Source organism: Carcharhinus amblyrhynchos, chromosome 28 (assembly GCF_965287045.1).
Source record: "Carcharhinus amblyrhynchos chromosome 28, sCarAmb.v2.hapA, whole genome shotgun sequence".
Classification (NCBI taxonomy): Eukaryota; Metazoa; Chordata; class Chondrichthyes; order Carcharhiniformes; family Carcharhinidae; genus Carcharhinus; species Carcharhinus amblyrhynchos.
Window position 1 is genome coordinate 2,345,413 of NC_137351.1, and position 20,772 is coordinate 2,366,184.

Consider the following 20,772-nt stretch of genomic DNA (forward strand, 5'->3'; position numbering starts at 1 on the left):
TGCAAGTTCTGCATAACAGTATTTCTATTCAGTTCAGTTGTTGAATGATGGAGCAGACTCAATGGGTCGAATGGCCTACTTCTGCTCCTACGTCTTTTGGTCTCATTCTCCATTTGTAAGTTGTTTCCTCTCAGTCATAGTCACACTTTTTTTTACTCATTCGTGGGACATGGGCATCGCTGGCTGGGCCAGCATTGATTGCCCATTCCTAGTTGCTGGACGGCAGCTGAGAGTCAACCGCATTGCTGTAGGTCTGGAGTCACATGTAGGCCAGACCAGGCAAAGACGGCAGATTTCCTTCCCAAAGGGACATTAGTGAACTTGTTGGGTTTTTCTGACAATCAATAATGGTCTCATGGTCATCAGCAGACTCTTAATTCCAGATATTTTTGATTGAATTCACATTTCCACCAGCTGTCGTGATGGGATTCGAACCGGGTCCACATCATATTAACTGAATTTCTGGATTAATTGTCTAGCTATAATACCACTAGGCCATCACCTCCCCCCATGATTCTTTGGGCACTTGGTGGCCTGCTTTAAGGTCTCTGCTGCTCTTAAACTTACCACAAGGAGGTGCATAAGAGCAAAGCAAGTTCCTGCACACTTCCTTTTTTACCAACCTTGTTGACCCAGTAATGTGCTGAACCTAGATCAACCATTCTCAGTGTGACATCTCACAGAATAAAGGTTCACATTTTCCCAGTTTATTGGTCAGGTGCATCATGAGGCAGCTATGGAAAATATTAAAAGGAATTGTCATATTCTCCCATATTACAGAGAGTATTTTGGACAAATTATTATCACTCTCAATAATCTCCTTGCATTTAATCCACACCTGGATTTATTTTATCGATCACAGTGATGATCAAACTGGAACTAAAGGTTTTATAACTTTGCACTCTCTACATGACCAGCCCCCCACACTCCCAAAGCACTGGGTGGAACTTGGTGAGTTTTCTCACCCCCCAACAGAAAAGGTGGGTGGAGAATTCACACCCACTCCAGACAGCTGCTGCACAGTCACTTAAGGCTCTGAGGAGCACTAATTGGCTGGAGATGTGCCTTCTGTCCCCATTTATGGGCCATCTGGGTAGTTGACAACTCTCTGATCCCAGTAATGCTACTTAGAGCAGGGTGAAAGCTAGGTCTGGGGCTTCTCAGTGCTGCCAGAACATCGGACCCTGGGGGGGGAATGGTGGCAGCAAGGAGACTGGAGGTTGGGTTACTAAGGCCAGTGAGGAGAGGACAGCTGTGGGGCATGGGGGTGGAAGTCCTTCTGGGAAGCACCCTTCACCCGGTTGAAAAAGAGACCCCATGAAGAAGCATATCTAATATTCTAATTACGAAAGGGGTAGAGGGTTTTAAACAAAAAGGGAAAAATGTGGTTTTCACATGTAGATTCAAAATAGCAACAACAAAGTTTATTGAGGAGCTGTTGCCTGTACAGTGTAGAAAATAAAACTTAGCATGAGCTTGTGAAACACCCCAATGACATCACCATCAAATCATGTGACCAACTCTTAAAGCAATCATGCAGCCACTTAAATATATAACAGCATGCCCCCTCCTTATCCATCTGAGATTCAAGCAAGCAAACCATCTATTTCCCTCTGCCATCACTGATCTCCTCCTGCTGTTGAAAGATTGCAACCAGGACAAAGATTGGCTTAAAATAGAGGCCTACATTGGGGTGAGGGTGGATGGGTACCCCAGGCCTTGCCCACCACCTGTAAAATGATGACAGTGTCACGGAAGAGGCAGACAGGCAGTGGGAAGGACACATGCCAAAATAATATAGGCCCCTCCAGCTCCAGACCCACCCATGGAGGAAACCCTAGTTGAACTATAGTGGTGGCATGTTACAGTTCACTCAGAGTCCAGGTTGCTGTAGCAACACATGCTTTTTACACATGTGAACTATAGATAGTAATGACAGAAGCTCTGGCTTGCTTTCCATCACACAGCTGACCAGGAATTTCTTCCACATTTGCCACTCTGATTCGTATATGTTCAAAGGATGAAACTTGACCTGTTTTACTACGTTATCAGCAAGTCCTGAACCCAATCCTGAACTTGAACTCAGGTGCTCTGGCCCGGAGGCTGGGACTTGGCCCTCTGCACCACAAGGTCTCAGGAATGAACTGCAGACAAAACTTGTGATTTTTTTTTTAAGAACAATTTTTTTTAAAGGAGCTCTTCATCTCTGTTGGTGGAATTTTACCAAAATCTGTCAGTGTCAGATTCTGCCTGAAAGCCAGTGTGTATCTCCAGGAACACAGCCGGGTTTCCGGACCAGTTTACTGGCACAGTGAACAGGAAATTTGGCAGTGTGATTTGTGCTGTCATTCTCCTGGGTTAGAGTCTGCGACATCTTCAAAAGGCATTCCAATCTGCGCTGGAATTAAACTCACCCTCTCCTCTCCAATGGACACAGTGTTGGAGTCCGCCCACACCACCCCCTGACCCCCCCAACCACCGCCCCACACCCCCCCCCACACACACACACACACACACAATGACCACAGAGAAGCATCAGTATCAATCTTCCTGCCACCAACCCCCAACACCACGGAATTATCAGAGCAACCCCCCCCCCCCACCTCGTGGCCATTACCCTCTCCCCACAATTCACATGAGGGGAACCCACGCGCTCACCCCTGGCACAGGTTGGCCAGGCCCAGGACAGTCCCAAACTGTGACTGGGTGGCCATGACGGGGCAGCACCCAGGCATATCCCTCTCCCCTCCCCAGGGTCTACACTTACCCTGGCAGTCCCAGCAGGTTCCCATTCTAATATACGGCTGTTGTAAATCTCACAGACGTGACATTATGTCCGCGAGATATGAATATTGAGTGAGGGGGGGGGTCATGTGGCTGGGAAGGCCTATGATGACATTAAAATGTTTTGAAATGGCGTAACGTCATGGGCGAGGGCTGAGGAAAATCAGGGGAAGAAGATTCCCGGGCCCTCCACCCCCCCGCCCCCCCCCGCAGAAACTCTTTCCTGACTCTCACTGGATTTAAGGCTTACATCACTGTTTATGCTGATGGCAACCCAGGCTCAAAATTGCCCATCCACAAAATCTGCTGACTCGGTGTAAGCAGAAAGCGCCGCTGTTGAGATCGGTTTATGATGTGTGAATCCACCCTTATTTAAAGGCCTGCTTACAATATCTTTGAGCAGTAACACTGGGATCATTGTTTTTGGGGCTTGTGTAACACAATGGACCTTCTGACCCTGATTCCAGAATGCCCTCGGTGGTCAGTGCTCCTGTCAGCAAGTGTTCAGTGCAGTGATTTGGTAACGCAGAAGGAAATAATTTTTCCTGCAAGTGGAATATTACCTCCAGCTGACCCTCTTAAACCTGGCCATGGGGAAATGGTTAACCTGCATCAGGGAGGACAAGTCATCCGCACCGTTGTGGCCTTTTGTTATTTGTGATTAAGCAAGGTGAACCCACTTGAGCTTCAAATAATTACAAAGCGTCTCAAAATTCTGTGCCTTGACATTCTTATGATTAATTCTCGTTTCCTCCACACTTTAAGTGAAGACGCAAAGAATTTAGTTTAATCTATTGGAACGTTTTTGAAAGCAGAACCAGCACATCGTTACCTTTAGAAAGAAAGACTTGAAGACTTTTAAAGTTTGTTTATTTGTGTCACAAGTAGGCTTATGTTAAAATTGCAATGAAGTTACTGTGAAAATCCCCCAGTCGCCACACTCCGGCACCTGTTCGGGAACACTGAGGGAGAATTTAGCATGGCCAATGCTCCTAACCCGCACATCTCTCAGACTGTGGGAGGAAACTAGAGCACCCGGAGGAAACCCACACAGACACGGGGAAAACATAAAGATTCCACACAGGCAATGTCCCAAGCCGGGAATTGAATCCAGGTCCCTGGCACTGAGAGGCAGCAGTGTGAACCACTGTGCCAAATTTCTGCACCGTTCTCTTGTGCACAACTTAATTTTAGCTGAATTCTGGCATGCAATGTGGCAAATTTCACAAAGGCAAATGCACAAACAAGATCGACAATGAAGGGACTTTGAGTAGGAAACCTGCAGGAACTTTGTGAACTTTGGGACATGAAATTTCAGTGTCTGCCTGAACAAAGAGAAGGTACCTGGTTTGGTTTAACATCTGCAAAGGGCAACATTTCCAACAGTGTGGCATTCCTCAGTACTACTCTGGCATGTTTGTATGGATAAGCTCCTTTAGTTTAAACTCTAAAGAAAGACCTGCATATTCAAATACACCAGGGTGCAGAAACATAAAAACCCGCCCCGACATTGATTGGTATCTCCAGTTTAACCCAGAGATCTGGTTACTGAAAATGAAGAATTGGTATTGGTTTGCATTATAGCCATCAAGTATTTTTAAATAGTTGGCATTTTTCACCAATTAGGAGGGGCTGGGGAGATGTATATCAGTGGGCAGTCAGAGTTTACTGCTACCAGCTGTTTATTTTTTGTTAGTAAGACTAAATCTTGCACCATGGAGCCAAGATTTTCCATTCTACAAATTACACTCTTGGTTATACTTAAATACATAAGATGATTGGAGCAGGAGTAGGCCATTTGGCTCCATCATTCAATGAGATCATGACTGATCTGATTGATAATCCTCAACTCCACTTTTCTCCCGTATCCCCATAATGTTTGATTCCTCACTGATTATAAATCTGTCTATTTCAGCCTTGAACACACGTAATGACCCAGCCTCTACAGCCCTCTGAGGTAAAGAGTCTCACAGATTCACTACCTCCTGAGAAGAGTTCTTTCCTCATCTCTGTCTTAAATGAGTAAACCCGTGTGAATATGTCCTCAGGTGATTTTCAAGCTCACTTTAAGACCCACCCTCTGCCCATTAACTCCCCCTCCTGGCTCCCATGTTTGGCAATGTTGTTAATGGTTCTCTCTTGTCTTTCTTTGGCCATCATCATCCCTCTCCTCAAAAGTTAACAACCCTTGTTGTCACCATTCTTGCGAGCTATTATCCCATCTCCAACCTCCCTTTGCTCTGGTAGGTGTTGTCACTTCCCAAGTTAGTGTCCGTCTTTCCCAGAATTCCATGTTTGGATCCCTCCATTGGGGTTTCCATCCCTGCCACAGTAACAAAACAGTTTGTTATCAAAGTCACAAATGACATCCTCTGTGACTACGACAAAGATAACCTTTCCATCTTTGACCTTCTTGACGTACCTACAGCCATTAACACAGCTGACAACACTATCCCCCTCTAAGGCTCCCCCACTGTATTCCAGCTGGGTGGGGCTGCTGCCACTTTGCTCCATTCTTGTTTATCTAATCATTGCGGAAGTGCCGCTTCATTCACTTCACCCCCTACTCCCAATTGTGTTACCCCTAACATGCTCCAAGGCCCTTTCGCACTTTCCATCTACAGGATGCTACTTGGGGATATCACCCAGAAATACAGTATCGTTTTGACAGAGATGTTGATCACATGCAGCTCTCTCTCTCCATCCCCTCTCGCGATGACTATCAGTGCTTCTCTGACATCTAGTACTCAACAAGCAGAAGTTTCCCCCATTTAAATATTGGGAAGACTAAAGCCAATGGGCAGAATTCTCCAGCCCTTCCTGCCAGCAGCATCTTCCAGCACCAATGTGCCACAGGACCGGCCATGCCATTGCACTAGAGGCCTTCCCCATCCCACCATCACTCACCTCCTCCCCACCATCACTCATTCCCCATCTCCTGCCGCCACCATTGCTCGCCCTCTCCCACCATCACTCACCCTGTGCCTGGGTCCTGGGCAATCCAAAGCCTTGCCAGGGCCTGGGTGCGTTACCAGCAGCTGCCACCGCCACCCACGCTGATGATCAGTGAGAGGCTGCCAGCCTCTGATTGGCCAGCCGCTCTCTCGGTGGGCGGGGCTTCAAGGCCAGGATAGCCCTGCCCGGCTGAGAGCCTGATTGGGGACCGTGGAGCAGGGTCTTCCTGAAAAAGGGTGAGTTCTCACTGTCTCTCCATCCGGTCCCTGTCCCCTTCACTAAGTGCTGCCCAGAGTTAGTACTTCAAGCTGATGACCTTTCATCAGAACGTTTATCAGACAGGTAATGAACTCTGCAAAACAGGTCTTGAGATCTGGATGTGGGCCAGATTCAAGTTAATTAAAACCAGTGATGTTTCTCTGCCCAGTCACCATTAAGAAGTTAGAAATGTACTTCTCTCAATTATAAAATTGGCAAATTCTTTTCCGCTTGCAGCAGTGTTTTCTGCCCAAGTTTTCCCAGGCACTGTGCCTATTTGAAAACAAACAGATTTGATAAAGACCCTTTAAAATATTACCTACTCCGCACCATGTGGCTGGGACTGAGATCAAACGGTGGGTTTGGGCCAAGCACAATGAGTAGCTTCTTATCCAATTGACTTGGATATCAAAATATTTGACAACGTTGTGATATTTGAAGAACACATTCTTTTATTATTGAATTGAGTCTGCTATTTTTGTAAGAAAATAACATGTATTCGGTGTAAAAATAAATAGTGTTGCTTTCGCAGCTTAGACAGTGAGGAGGGAGGAATTCTGCCAGTGAAACACAGGCAGAACCTCACTGGAAGCAACAGGAGTGGCTGCCCAAGTCCAAAGAAAAGAATCTTTCCGGATTGGATGACCCCAGTGTACAGTTCGCCCCCTCACTCTGTTAAAGCTCATACAGTGAATGCTAGGGTAATGCCTCATATTCTCCAATGGTTCCATTATTCAGCCGTTTTGTCATTATTGTGAGTGAGTACCTTAATTTTTTTAGTGATGCTTTTAGCTTTCTGACTGTAAGGTATGCTGTAGATATTGGAACTTCAAACTGAGACACAAAGGAGTTGGTTTTATGGGATGGGTGCTGGGGGCAGATTTTCTGCTGCCATTTTCAGTGGATGGGAAAGACAGCGAGGGCAAAGAATCCAACTGTGGTCTCCAGACACCTTTCAGGCCAGTCAGATTTCCCACTGACATTGTCCCCGCCAATCACGTAATGGGGATCTCACCATGAAAGGTCAGGAACCCCCCCCATCACCTTAGATCTAAATATCACCATTGGGCTTCCCCACTGTATTACCCCCCCAACCCCACCCACCAGTAATGGTTTCCCCATTTCCCCCAGTGTGATATCATGTCGGTGAGGTTTGGACCAAAAGGGGATCTGGGGAATGATCCCTGCCAGGGGCACACAGATTAAGTACAGCCCTCAGAGGGGAGAGGGTCATGCCATGGCAGTACTCTGGCAATGCCCCCTGGCACTACTGGCAAAGTTTGTTGGCATGATTCAGGGTGAGGAGTGGGGAGGGGGCAGGTGTTCCTTGGGGATGGGGTGACCACAAGTCCATGGAGGAGGACAGTATTTGCGTTTTTTTAATTTTTATGGTTTTCAGATTGGGGCATCCTTTAAAAAGGCGCTCACTCAGTTATAGCCCACCTGTCAGCATGACATTGTACCTCCCACGCTTACATTTTTTTTCCAAATTTGAAAATTTGACGGCGAGGTAGTTGGTGCGCTGCCCTCTGCTTTGCAGCTGGGAACAGCACTCTCGGGGGGGGAAAAAAAGTCATAAAATTCCACCCAAATTTACAGTGACTGGTGTACCAATAGGTTAACAGAAACAGAAAACGTGGGAAATCTCAGCGGGTCTGACAGCATCTGTGGAGAGAGAATGGAGCCAATGTTTCGAGTCTGGATGACCCTTCGCCAGAGACTGGGGGCGAGATTTTCCAGCTGTGCTTGCCCCGAAACCAGAAAATCCCACCTAAGATCCAAATTTGCAACAACACACTCTGTGCCCCGCCCACTTTGATTCCCATGGCAGGAAATTCCACCCTAGATTAACCTGTTTATTTTATCTTCAATAAAACGCCACACTAGGTATTACTAATGTCGACATTCACGTGTTACTATCTTTAATTATTCTGCACTGGTTCTTGAAGAAGTCACGGTTTACTTAAAGTAACTGCTAAAAAAACAGTTCTTGTTTAGCCGAGTATTTTCCTTACAGGTGAACAAGAGGCAGGAGTAGGTCATTCAGCCCCTCGAGCCTGTTCTGTCATTTTACAAGGTGATGACTGATCTGATATTAATCTGAAATCTGCATGCCGCCTATCCCCGATAATTACCATACCATTATGGTCTGAGTTGTTTTGCTTTTCACACCTCCTCTCCTAAGCAAAGCTGAGAGAATGGGCAAAACAGATTTCTCATAATGTCATTGCTACTGTGTCTCAGTTAATGGGAATTACCACAAACCCATTACGGCTGATGGTAATACGCCCACCTGCTGTGCCAGTCGATAATCTTATTCCATTTATGTGGGAGTGACAGATTTAAATGTCTGGCTGTTTCCGGCCTGTAATCCACAGTCTCTGCGATGTAAAGCACGACTCAGTGCCACCCCCTGTGACTTTAATGTTGGTTCACCAGTATTTTGGGCCCGGACCTTTTAAAAACGCCCCTCACGGTGAAAGTGGCGACATCTCAGTGTGGAAATTAGGTTGGTTATAATTAATGGGTATGGGAAAACTACCTTTCCCTGGGGCCACTTTATAACCTGTGCATGGGAGTAATGGATCATTGAGAAAGAACGCAATGCTGTAATTTGAAATTTTAGTAACTCTTTTTATTTCTGAGTAAAATGAAAACACCTGTTTCCTGGTTCTGATCCACTTATAAACGTAACATTTGTCTCATTCTGCTACTTGGGAAAGACACCAAATCTATCCTAATTTTGGAGGTGGTTTTATTTTCTCTGTTTGTCTATCAGAAAATGGCTGTCGGAGACTATTTAAATCCATTTTCAAATGGGCCTTAAAATGGGTATCCAGAGTTGTTTTCTCACACTCCTTTCCTCTCCCCAAAAGATGGGTGCTTTTTACAATATAATTTATAACTACCGACAGCTGGAGCACTGCCTTAAAAGGGCAGCTGTATCCTTTTGAAAATTTGTGATGAACATAGTGTCACTGCTACCTCCTTATGGAGCTAAGAAGAGTGAGAATGGTGCTCCCTCCCTCCCTCTTCTGAGCTGCTTGGTGCCCACTCCCCATTCAGGGAATACATAAATCATGGAATCATTGAATCCTGTCGTGCAGAAGGAGGCCATTCGGCCCATTAAGTCTGCACCGACCACAATCCCACCCAGGAACTATCCCCATAACCCCACACATTTACCCTAGCTAGTTCCCCTGACAGTAAGGGGCAATTTAGCGTAGCCAATCCACCTAATCCACTTAAAGTGAGGGGCTCCTGGAACTCTCTCAGCCCTGGAAATGGTTTAGTGCGAGTGTAGCAGATGTCCTCCCACCACTCACGCTGTTTCGCCCATGGTTGAAAATTCACTCGATTCCACCTCCCACCTGCCCTCGCCCCCAGCTCATCTTCACCCCCGCCCCCCGCGCCCCCCCAGTCCCAGCCCGTCCTGTCTCGTTCCCTCTTCTCCCCACCATTGTGTTCCTTATTGACTCCTCTAAAAATTGAACAAATGACCTGGCAATCTATGTGGCAACACTTACCATTTTAATTTTAGCCGGCTAGAATTTTATTATAGCTGCGATGCTTGGCAGAATAACTCCAGACAGTCTATGTACAGAGGCAGATGGACGGACCCATCATTAGTATTTGCATTCCAAGATTGAAAATTGTTTTCAAACACAAGGGTGGCACGGTGACACAGTGGTTAGCATTGCTGCCTCACAGTGCCAGGGACCTAGGTTCAATTCCAGCCTCAGGTGTATGTGTGGAGTTTGCACATTCTCCCCGTGTCTGGGTGGGCTTCCTCCAGTGCTCAGGTTTCCTCCCACAGTCTGGAGATATGCAGGTAAGGTGAATTAGCTGTGCTAAATTGTTCCTTAGTGTCAGAGGGATTAGTGGGGTAAGTACATGGGTGACGGGATTAGGGCCTGTGTGGGAATGTTGTCAGTGCAGGCTCGATGGGCCGAATTGCCTCCTTCTGCACTGAGATTCTTTGAAACCCCACTCAAATTTGGAGCTGGATTTTCACAAGAGTTGGGAAGACTTTGTGGGCCTCTTAAAAATGGCAGGTGGGACCTGGATGAAAAGGTTCCTCAACAGATCCAAATTCTGAAAGCAGGAGAACAGGATGGAGTGCGATTCCCACAGGAGTGAAACCCAAACTTAGCCAGGCTATTTGAACTTAGTGCTGAGTTCAATCAAATGATTTTTTTTGCAGTTCTAACCTGTGGTTTGAGAATCACAAATTGGTGCAGTAGATATAAATGCACTTGAAGGGTGGATAAGCTCTGTTTAATGTTTAATTGTCATGGTATAAAGTTTAAAAATAAATCCCCCACCCTTTAAACATGAATAAAAAGCCTGAAATTATCAGTGAGAGTTAAAAACTTCAAATGCTTGACTGCTTTAATTGACAGGCCATTTGGTACAGGTTAGGAAAAAGTCACTTGTTCATGCAGTTTCAGTAGATTCTTTGATGTTTCCCCAAGAACTATTAGTATGTTGTACTGAATGTTTGACTGAGTTTCAAAAGCTTCAGCTATTTCAGCAGAGATACTGAGTCGACAGTTTGATTGTTTTAATAATTTATTAAAGGATTAGATGTCTTTGATGTGGTGCCTGAGTAGATATTTGTTTGCTTTTGCAAGAGATTAACTACTAAAGATTTTAAAGCTTTGGATGGATTTCATGAATGGTGGATTTTTTCACAAAATGTGTGAGAGCTTATTAGATTGTTAGAAATTTACTTTTTTCATCTCCAGGGTGGATACTGGGTGAGTGGCTATGGGAGTGACATGGGTATGAGAGGCCAAGAGAGCATGAAGATACTTGGAAGATGTGGTGGGGGGGAGCATGTTGACATAGAGCGACCATGGGGCTTAGGTGGAAACATGGGAGGGGGTTCATGAGTTGCATGAAGAGGCCATGGGAAGGGGTGAAGGCCAGAGGGCCTACCAGCTTCCAAAACGACTGGAGCAAGTCTCAAAAAACTAAGATGGGCTTTCGAACCATCCTGTCTTGACACAGGCCCACTCCTGTGGCTGCCCAGCACCTATTCCTCAGGTCAGCAGAACCAACTCTACCCAGCCCTTGCCTCCTCAGAACAAAAACCGGAGCCAGATTTTCCAAACCCATCTTGATGGGCCAGCCAAAAGTCCTGTTGACTTTCGGTGGAACTGGAAAGTCCTAGTTTGGGTCTGAAGGGGCCATTTAAGCTACTGCAGTCCGCAGACTCGGTGGCCTTCTAGCTCAAAGCCAGCGCTGGCACCTCGGTACAACACTGAGATATTGCTGTACTGTTGGAGGTGCTGTCTGGCAGCTGAGATCTTTATACAGCTCTGTTTGCCCTCTTAAGTGGATAGAAAAGATCCCACGACGCCATTCAAAGAAGATCTAGGAAGTTCTCCTGGAGAATATTTATCCTTCAACTAGCGCCAAAAAAAAACAAATGGTTTGATTGCTATGTGTAAATTGGTTGATGCAGTGACTGAATAAAAGTGCAATAGTTAATTGGCTGTATATCATTCTGAGACATCTTGACCGCCTGAAAGGTTCAGTAGTGATTCAGGCTTTTTTTTCCCCCTTTACTCAAAATGTTTTGCTTCAAACTGCATCAAATTATACTTGAATATAAACGAGACGTTTAATATCCCTAGTGGAATCCAGATGTTGCTGCAATTTTGTTAAAGTGTTCACACATCTCCAGATAAAAGAGTCAGTTTTGTTACTTTGAACTTACCTTAATGAGCAAAGAATAAGGCTGATGGCAAATAATGCTTTTCGGTAAGAATATGTTATAATGAAGCCTAAACCCTGCTACTGTGAGAAGAATAAAAGGCGTTTGATTGCTTAATCCATCTGAGATGTCTGCTTGCAGTTGTAATAATAGGTCTGCATTCTCCAATGAGTATGATTATATATGTATGATGCCCTGAGGGTGTAAGTTTAGAGCAGAAAGAAGAAAACACATCTCCCTATCTTTCACTTTTACTAGTGTAGCAATGATAATGGAAAGTTAGTACTGTGTAGTGTCTATTAAAACCAGGTTTCAATAATGGTGTAAGAAGGAGATTAGATGCCATTGCAACAATCTAGAGCCACAAAGATCTCAAACTAATGATCTAAAACTACAGCGATCCCGAGCAACGGCGACCCTGCACGGTGTCAATCTGGAAGAACAGCTGAAGTCGCTGCTTCTTTCTAAACTTAAAGGAAAGGTTGCGATAATTCTATTAATATAACAGTTTTAAGGCTGAATTATCATGCAAACTCTAGGGAACTTTGGATTTAATTATTTTGTTTTCAGATCGGACGTGAATTGAAAGGTCTTACTCAGTGGGAAGTAAATTAGCCTCGAAAGGTGAGATCCAGAGTTCGGTTACTGGCAGATGGTTTTAGATCGTGGAACAGTTTAGAATTTTAGTGAAGCAGGGTTATATAACGTGATATAAGAAACTGATGTGTTAGATTGTTAACTTATTTAAAGTTTGATTTAATTTGGTGCTAAACTCTTCAAAGAAGAAACAGCCCAACATTGTATAAAATTAACACGACTTTAACCATAAATAAAAACAGAAAATGCTGGAAATGTACAGGGGGGGGTCAAAGCAGCATCTGTGGAGAGAAAAGCAGAGATAACACTTCTGGGCAATGACGTTTCATCTGAAAGAATGAAAGATGGAAATATGATAGGTTTTGAGCAAGTGAGAAGGCAGTGGTGGTATTGTCACAGGGCTAGTAATCTAAAAACCCAGGATAATGCTCTGGGGACCTGGGTTCGAATCCCACAACAGCAGACGGTGAAGTTTAAATTCAGTAGAAAATCTGGAATTTAAACTCTAATCATGACCATGAAACTATTGTTGATCTGCAACGGTAGCACTGCTGCCTCACAGCACCAGGGACACAAGTTCACTTCTGGTCTCTGTGTCTTCTCCCCATGTCTATGTGGGTTTCCTCCCATAGTCCAAAGATGTGCAGGTTAGATTGATCGGCCATGCTCAATTTCCCCTTCAAAGAAGATCAAAAAAATGACAGCGCAGGAACAGGCCCTCCAAGCCTCCACCGACCATGCTGCCCGACTGAACTAAAACCCCCTGCCCTACCGGGGACCATATCTCTCATCCTATTCACGTATTTGTCAAGACACCCCTTAAAAGTCACTATCATATCTGCTTCCACGACTCTGCCCCGACAGAGACCATCACCGTCTGTTACAAAAAAGTGTCAGGGGGACTAGCATGGTAAAAATGTGGGGTTATGGAGATAGAGCCTGGGTCAGTGCAGACTCAATGGGTTGAATGGCCTCCTGTTGCACTTTAGGGATTCAATGATTGTCAGAAAAACCCATCTGCTCTACTAATGACTTTCAGGGAAGGAAATCTGCTGTCCTTACCCGGTCTGGCCTACCTGTGACTCCAGAGCCACAGCAATGTGGTTGACTCTCAAATGCCCTCTGAAAGGGGAGTTAGGGATGGGAGATAAATGACGGCCCAGCCAGCGATGTCCATGTCCCATAAAATTAATTTAAAAACATGAAACGGGAGAGAGGGGAGGAAAAATAAAAGAGAGCTCTCTGATGGAGTGGGACATATTAAATGACAGAGTGTTTTGTCTTAATGAATCCAAAGGGAGTGGTAAAGAGTATAAAATAGAAAGAACACCGTGAATGACTGAAGAACAAAACGGGAACATAGACTGAGCCAGCAAAGAGAACAAATTGGAGGCAGACATTATAATCCAAGACTTTAACCATATTTTGTGAATCTAGTGCATTTACAGAAGACAGTTAATTAACTTAATAGTAATGGAGAATGAGTATTTATTTGGTGCTTTAATCAGTTTATGGCCCTTCAGGACAAGTTTCAGTTAGAAATCAAAAGTGTCCCATTGTGCTTTTTCAAGCAAACTATGTACTCCTTACTTAGAATCCCTGCAGTGCAGACTGAGGCCATTCAGCCCATCAAGTCTGCACCTACCCTTCAACAAAGCATCTTACCCAGGCTCAACCCCTTGCCCTATCCCAATAACCCCACATATTTACCCCACTAATCCATACATCTTTGGACACTAAGGGGCAATTTAGTGAGGCGAATCCGCCCAACTTGTATATCTTTGGACTGCAGGAGGAAACCTGGATGAAACCCATGTGGCCATGGGGAGAACATGCAAACTTCACACAGTCACCCAAGGTTGGAATCAAATGCATGTGGGGCCTTATTTAGACTATTACTACACCTTAGAGATAGAACTGATTATCACTTGTTTTATTTTGGGTTGTTTACCACTTGAGACATTCTGAAAGGGAGGCCGGTAATTATTTGTACTTCCCCTTTTTACAGAGTAAGTGTGTCTGAAATAATATATTTCAAAAACCCTTATGTATAAAGTTAACTGGGTACTTAAAAAAAAGGACTTAGAATTTGTATTCATATAATGGGCGGCACGGTGGCACTGTTGCCTCACTGCGCCAGGGACCCGGGTTCAATTCCAGCCTTGGGTAACCGTATGGCATTTTCACACTTGCCCTGTGTCTGTGTGGGTTTTGTCTGGGTGCTCTGGTTTCCCTCCACAGTCCAAAGATGTGCGGGTTAGGTGGATCAGCCATGCTAAATTGCCTCTTACTGTCAGGGGGATTAGTAGGGATTACATGGGATTGTAGGGATAGGGCACTGATGAGATTGTTGTCAGTGTAGGATCAATGGGCCGAATGACCTCATTCTGCATGTAGGATTCTGCGATTCTGGTGGTTTCTCAGATCCTCAGTGTGATGAAACACTTCACGGTAAATGATTTTTTGATGTGTAACTGTTATTGGTTACGAGGGCAACAATATGAGGCCTGGCCAACATTCCTCTCTCAGCCACCTTGGCTGAAACAGAAGAAGTGATCTATTACAAAGCTTAGCTCTGAATAAGTACCCCGCTCTAAAGTTAAAGTTAATTTATTAGTCACAAGTAGGCTTACATCAATGAAGTTACTGTGAAAATCCCCTAGTCGCCACACTCCGGTGCCTGTTCGGGTACACTGAGGAAGAATTTAGCATGGCCAATTCACCTAACCAGCTCGTCTTTGGACTATGGGAGGAAACTGGAGCACCCGGAGGAAACCCATGCAGACATGGGGAGAACGTGCAGACTCCACACAGACAATGACCCAAGTCAGGAATCCAGCCTGGGTCCTTGGCACTGTGAGGCAGCCGTGCTAACTAATCACTGTGCCAGCATGCCGTTCTGTGAATTAGGATAATGATGCTTTCAGAAATTCAGAGCTTTAAAGCTATTCTGAATTATTAAGGAGCTACCTAGCTGGTTGGCTTGCATCCAATTAGTAATAACAGCAATTTCACTAATTAAAGTGGGGACCAACGGGGTTTGCCGTATTAGAGGGTTGCACGCAGCAGCTCCGTACAGAGTCGGCACAGCCCTGATGGTGAAATTTAAATTCAGTCTGAGAATCTCGGGGTGAAAGCTCACTTGCCAGATTCTGTTATTTCAATAAACTATCGACTGATGCAGCTGATTGTTAGCCAGCAGAGGAAGTTTGACAAGTCTACGACTGTGGCCAGAACGTACATTCTAGCCAAGAGAGAGAGTGAGGTTTTGGATGGTTTCCAGTCGCTGCATTTAAAATCAAAGGTTCTTTCTGCCGTTTAAATGAAGAGGAAGTGAAGCTTTGCAAATTTTGGTCTTTGAGCCCAGATTTATGACCTTTCGCCCTCCACACATTGATTAATATAAGAGGGTTGGAAGAATCAGATTACCGTACTTGTCAATGCAAGTTCTCTTCTGGGCATTTTGGTGCTTGCTGCTGCTCAGAAGGTGAACTTTTGCCGAGTTGGACTTGTTATATTTGACTAGTTCTTAAAGGGACAGGGTCACACTGTTGGAGTTTTCATGAAATTATTTTACTAGGTTTATGGAGGCAATGGCCCAGTGGTACTGCCGCTTAACTGTTAATCCTTTGACTCAGCTAATGTTCTGGAGACCTGGGTTCGAATCCCGCCTTGGCAGATGGTAGATTTTGAATTCAGTAAAAAAAACCTGGAATTAAGATTCTGCTGATGACCATGAGACCATTGTTAATTGTCAGAAAAAACCCATCTGGTTCACTAATGTCCTCTAGGGAAGGAAATCTGAAGTTTAAATTTGAAGATTATTTATTGGTATCACGAGGATGGCAAGGTGGCATAGTGGTTAGTATTGTTGCCTCACTGTGCCAGGGACCCAGGTTCAATTCCGGTCTCGGGTGACTGTCTGTCTGTGTGGAGTTTGCATGCTCTCTCCAGGCACTCCAGTTTCCTCCCAAAGATGTGTGGGTTAGGTTGATTGGCCATGCTATATTGCCCCTTCGTGTGTCAGGGGACTAGCAGGTTAAATACATGGGGTTACTCTAAGGCCCGGGTGGGATTATTGTTGGTGCAGGCTTGATGGGCTGAATGGCCTCCTTCTACACTGTAGAGATTCTATGATTCTATGAGTAGACTTACATTAACAGTAATCTGTTATCCTTACCTGGTCCAGCCTACACGTGACTCCAGAACCACAGCAACGTGGACTTTAACCTGGTGTTGTGAGGCTTCTTACTTAAAAAAAATTAAAGGGGTTCCCAGCCACATGATTTCCCCCCCCCTTCCCAAAAACACCCGCTTACTAAATGTCAGAAAATGTGGTCTGACATCTCAAATAAGTTCCTGGAGAGATCAAACACTGGATTTCTGACAGAGGCAAGTTTTAGGAAAATTTCACCCATTGTTCCCAGTGAATAACCAAACAGCAGACTGGAGTTAGACTGTCGGCTGTGCATTGAATTTAGGCACACAGCGCATGCAGAGTGTTGTGCTCCCCATAGCTATTCTTTAATTTTTAGACAGAACAGTTGATTAGTCCACTTCCTACTCAACATAAAACATAAAAAGTTTATATGGGTCACCCAGGCATTTGGCCTGCATTGGAAGTATAGAGCAAACTAGAAACTGAAATCTCCTCTTAAGAGAGATTTTGTACATCCTGTCTTGAACGCACTCAAGAGTCAGATAAAAGCTTTGCTCTAAAGTTATTCTGCAATTTGTGAACTTGTGTTGACCCTAGGTACCTGATTTTGAGATGTTATAAAGGTGCTTTATATTTTTCAATCTAATATTAAATCCCAGTGGTCTATGAAATTAAAAGAATTCGAACAATGAGTAGAAAATAAAGGATAATTAGCCAAATGAAAAATATGAAAACAGAAGGCAAAATATCATTTCTAAAATGGGAAATAAAAACAAAAACACAAAGGGAAACAAATGAAAATGTAAGAGAGAATCAATGCACTAAAAAGGCAAAGTGAAGAGAAGATTGAAACCTCTGGCTGTGTAAAATGTGTGTTATAGTTCAAGGAACAATTTATATGGAAAGATGATTGGAAAGGAGCCAGAGTGGGAAATGAAGTCTCCTCGGTCTCCATAGAAAAAGAGATTGAGGTGGGAGTAGTTTGTGCCACTTTTCTCTTGCTCTCCAGTGTTATTTTTTGAAACGTTGGGAAGTGCAATAATTCCCAATTTCCATACTTTAATAAGAATCATAGCATCCCTCCCGTGCAGAAGGAGGCCATCTGGCCCATTGAGCCTGCACCAACTCTCCAAAAGAGCACCCTGCCCAGGTCCTATCCCCGTATGTTACATTAACCATGGCTAATCCATCCAACCTACACATCTTTGGACACTAAGGGGCAATTTAACATGACCAATCAATCCAACCTATACACCTCTGAACACTAAGGGGCAACTTAGCAGTGCAGAAGGAAACCATTTGGCACATCGAGTCTGCACTGACTCTCTGAAAGAGCATCTTACCCAGGCCCATCTCCCCTCACACTATCCTCATAACCCCGTGCATTTACAATGGCTAATCCATCTAATCTACACATCGTTGGACACGAAGGAGCAATTTAGAATGGGCCATGTCCCTAACCTGCACATCTTTGAACTGTGGGAGGAAACCGGAGCACCCGGAGGAAACCCATGCCAATGTGGGGAGAACATGCAAACTCCACACAGTCACCCAGGGCCAAAATAAACCCGGGTCCCTGGCACTGTGAGGCAACAGTGCTAACCACTGCACCACCATGCACAGTGATTCTCTGCTCCCCTTTTTTAAAGCGTAAGTCACAAACATCCTTTTTGGAAGTTGGTTCATGATTTTCTTAGCGGAGATAAATAGGAGTGCAGCTCATATATCTGGGACTGTCAGATGGATGAGCACTTTGAAACAGCACTCATGTGCCAGGCAACTGGGGCATCTGCCAAGCCATGGAGGGACAGAGGTAGAGATAGCTTGGCTGTATCCTAACTACCCAATTCAGATGATACATAAAAGGGGTGTCTTATTGGTCTCTCATTGTGAGCGCCAGTGTTCAAATGACTTGCACATATCCAACATTGAAATCGATCAAAGGTCAAAGCCATTTCCCCAATTAATACTACCCGATGACTGTGTTGCAGAGGCTGGTAGACCTCAGTGTCGCTCAGCATTCTGGCTTGCATTGATGCTGGTTCACAGCTGAGGTGCAGTAGTGGGGAACTCTGCCCTTAGCCTGTCATTTATCCTGTAAATGGAAGATAGAAGTTTCAGGCTTCTTAAGATGGCATATAAATGGTGATGACTCACCTTAATGATGTCTGGCTGATATTGTGCCAGAGTTCTGGCAGATTAGTAGAACCCTTGGGGCAAGCTCTTTTAATTCTGTGCTATATCCCTCCACTTGTGTTTGTCCCCCAAACTGTCCCAGAATATTTCACATAATAGGTACAGAATGCCAGAGAAAATATAAGGAATGATATGCAATAGTAAAGTTGCCTTGCACGCAAGATTCACATTTCCTAGTGAGTTTATTTTGAACAAGTTCTTGATCTATTAGTTTCTGTTTAAAAAAAAAGACACTTTTCAGCCAGTGAGGTTAATCCACTGTCGTAGAATAGTGATGATGTGGAAATGCTGGTGTTGGACTGGGGTAAACACAGTAAAAAGTCTGACAACACCAGGTTTTAGTCCAACCGATTTATTTGATAGTAAACTCACTAGCTTTCGGGGTTAGCCCCTTCATCAGGTGAATGGAGAGTTCTGGCCTCAGACAGAGCATATGAAGCACAGACAGTTTACAGATTACTGATTAGAATGTGAATCTTTACACCTAACCTGCTGTTCAAGTCTTAAAATGGCTGACAATGTGAGTGGAAGGAGCACTGATCACAGTTTAAAGAGATGTGTATTGTCTCCAGACAGTACAGTAAGTGAGGTTTTGCAAACCCAGGCAAGTCACGGGGGTTACAGAGAGTGCAACATGAACCCAAGATCCTTGTTGAGACCGTCCTCATGTGTGCGGAACTTGGCTATCAGTCTCTGCTCAGCGACTCTGCGCTGTCGTGTGTCGTGAAGGCCGCCTTGGAGAACGCTTACCCGAAGATCAGAGGCTGAATGCCCGTGACCACTGAAGTGTTCGCCAACGAAACTGTCTGTGCTTTATATGCTCTGTCTGAGGCCAGAACTCTCCGTTCACCTGACGAAGGGACTAACCCCGAAAGCTAGTGAGTTTACTATCAAATAAATCGGTTGGACTAAAACCTGGTGTTGTCAGACTTTTTACTGTAGAATAGTGAAACAGAGCAGCCAAATTGCACATGGCAAGATCCCACAAACAGCAAAAGTGATAGTGGACAGGATTTTCCAGTCGCACTCACCCAGAGACTGGAAATTTCTGTCAGAGATCAGTGGACCTTCCAATGGTCCGTTAAATTGTCCATCTCATCCTGTGGTGGGCGAGATCGGAATATTTGCCCCAGTGTGTTTTCTTTAGGAGTTGGTCAAGGGATAAATGTCAGTTGGGACATGGAGAGGTAATTCCCCACTGACCTCTTCAGAATAGTGCTGTGGGATCTTTCACGTGTAAAAAATGATCTCTAATTATTTATCACTGTTTTTGCTTCTTTTGCAGATCAGATGATGCCAGGAGAAGATTGCGCCAGCGTATAAACGGACAGGTAAGAAAGTTATCGGTTCAGATTGGGAAGAATGTTGATTCGCAAGGAACACAGTGGGCAAGCTGTACCTAATTTCCCTTGGTGCAGTCACGTAAGGAGGTCTAACTTGGAAGAGATTCAAAGATGGCCCGAATTGCATTACTTGATATTTACTGCTCTCCCAAATCAAATTATGACCCGTGGAACTGATGATGGATTAAAAAAGCACATATATTTGTTTAAAGGAGGCTTTGAGCAATAAAGATTCTCATGGCCCGCAACTGAGATGATTAAAAAAAATACAAGGGTTCTGATACTTGACCCGTTGCAGTATCTGTTAGTAAAAGTGCACTTATAGCGGTATTAATGTTGTTAATACAATGAGTAATAAACCCACACAGAGGATCCAATGTCTTGCTTTGTTGGCAGTTGTTGGTTGCAACTTGACCCTTGGTCTGAAAGTTTAAAAAGACTGCATGATCGTAGAATCCCCACAGCGCAGAAAGAAACCACTCAGCCCATTGAGTCTGCACCAACTCTCCGAAAGAGCATCTTACCCAGGCTCACCCTTTCCCTGTAACCCTGCACATTACCGTGGCTCACCTACCTACCTGCACACCCTTGGACAGTAAGGGGCAATTTACCGTGGCCAGTCCACCTAGCCTGCACATCTTTGAGAGTAAACCGGAGCACCCGGAGGAAACCACGCAGACATGGGGAGAATGTGCAGACTCCACACAGACAGTTACCCAAGGCCAGGATTTAACCCGGGTCCCTGGTGCTCTGAGACA

General features: G+C 44.7%; 1 protein-coding gene across 1 annotated transcript in view; it reads left to right on the forward strand.

Moving 5' to 3' along the window:
- The window catches only part of sema6d (semaphorin 6D), a 322,868-nt gene that overhangs the window by 122,927 nt on the left and 179,169 nt on the right, over window positions 1–20,772 (forward strand). Inside the window, exon 3 of the mRNA XM_080214358.1 lies at window positions 19,957–20,002. The gene's annotated coding sequence lies outside the window, so the exon portion shown is untranslated. The remainder of the gene's footprint in view (window positions 1–19,956; window positions 20,003–20,772) is intronic.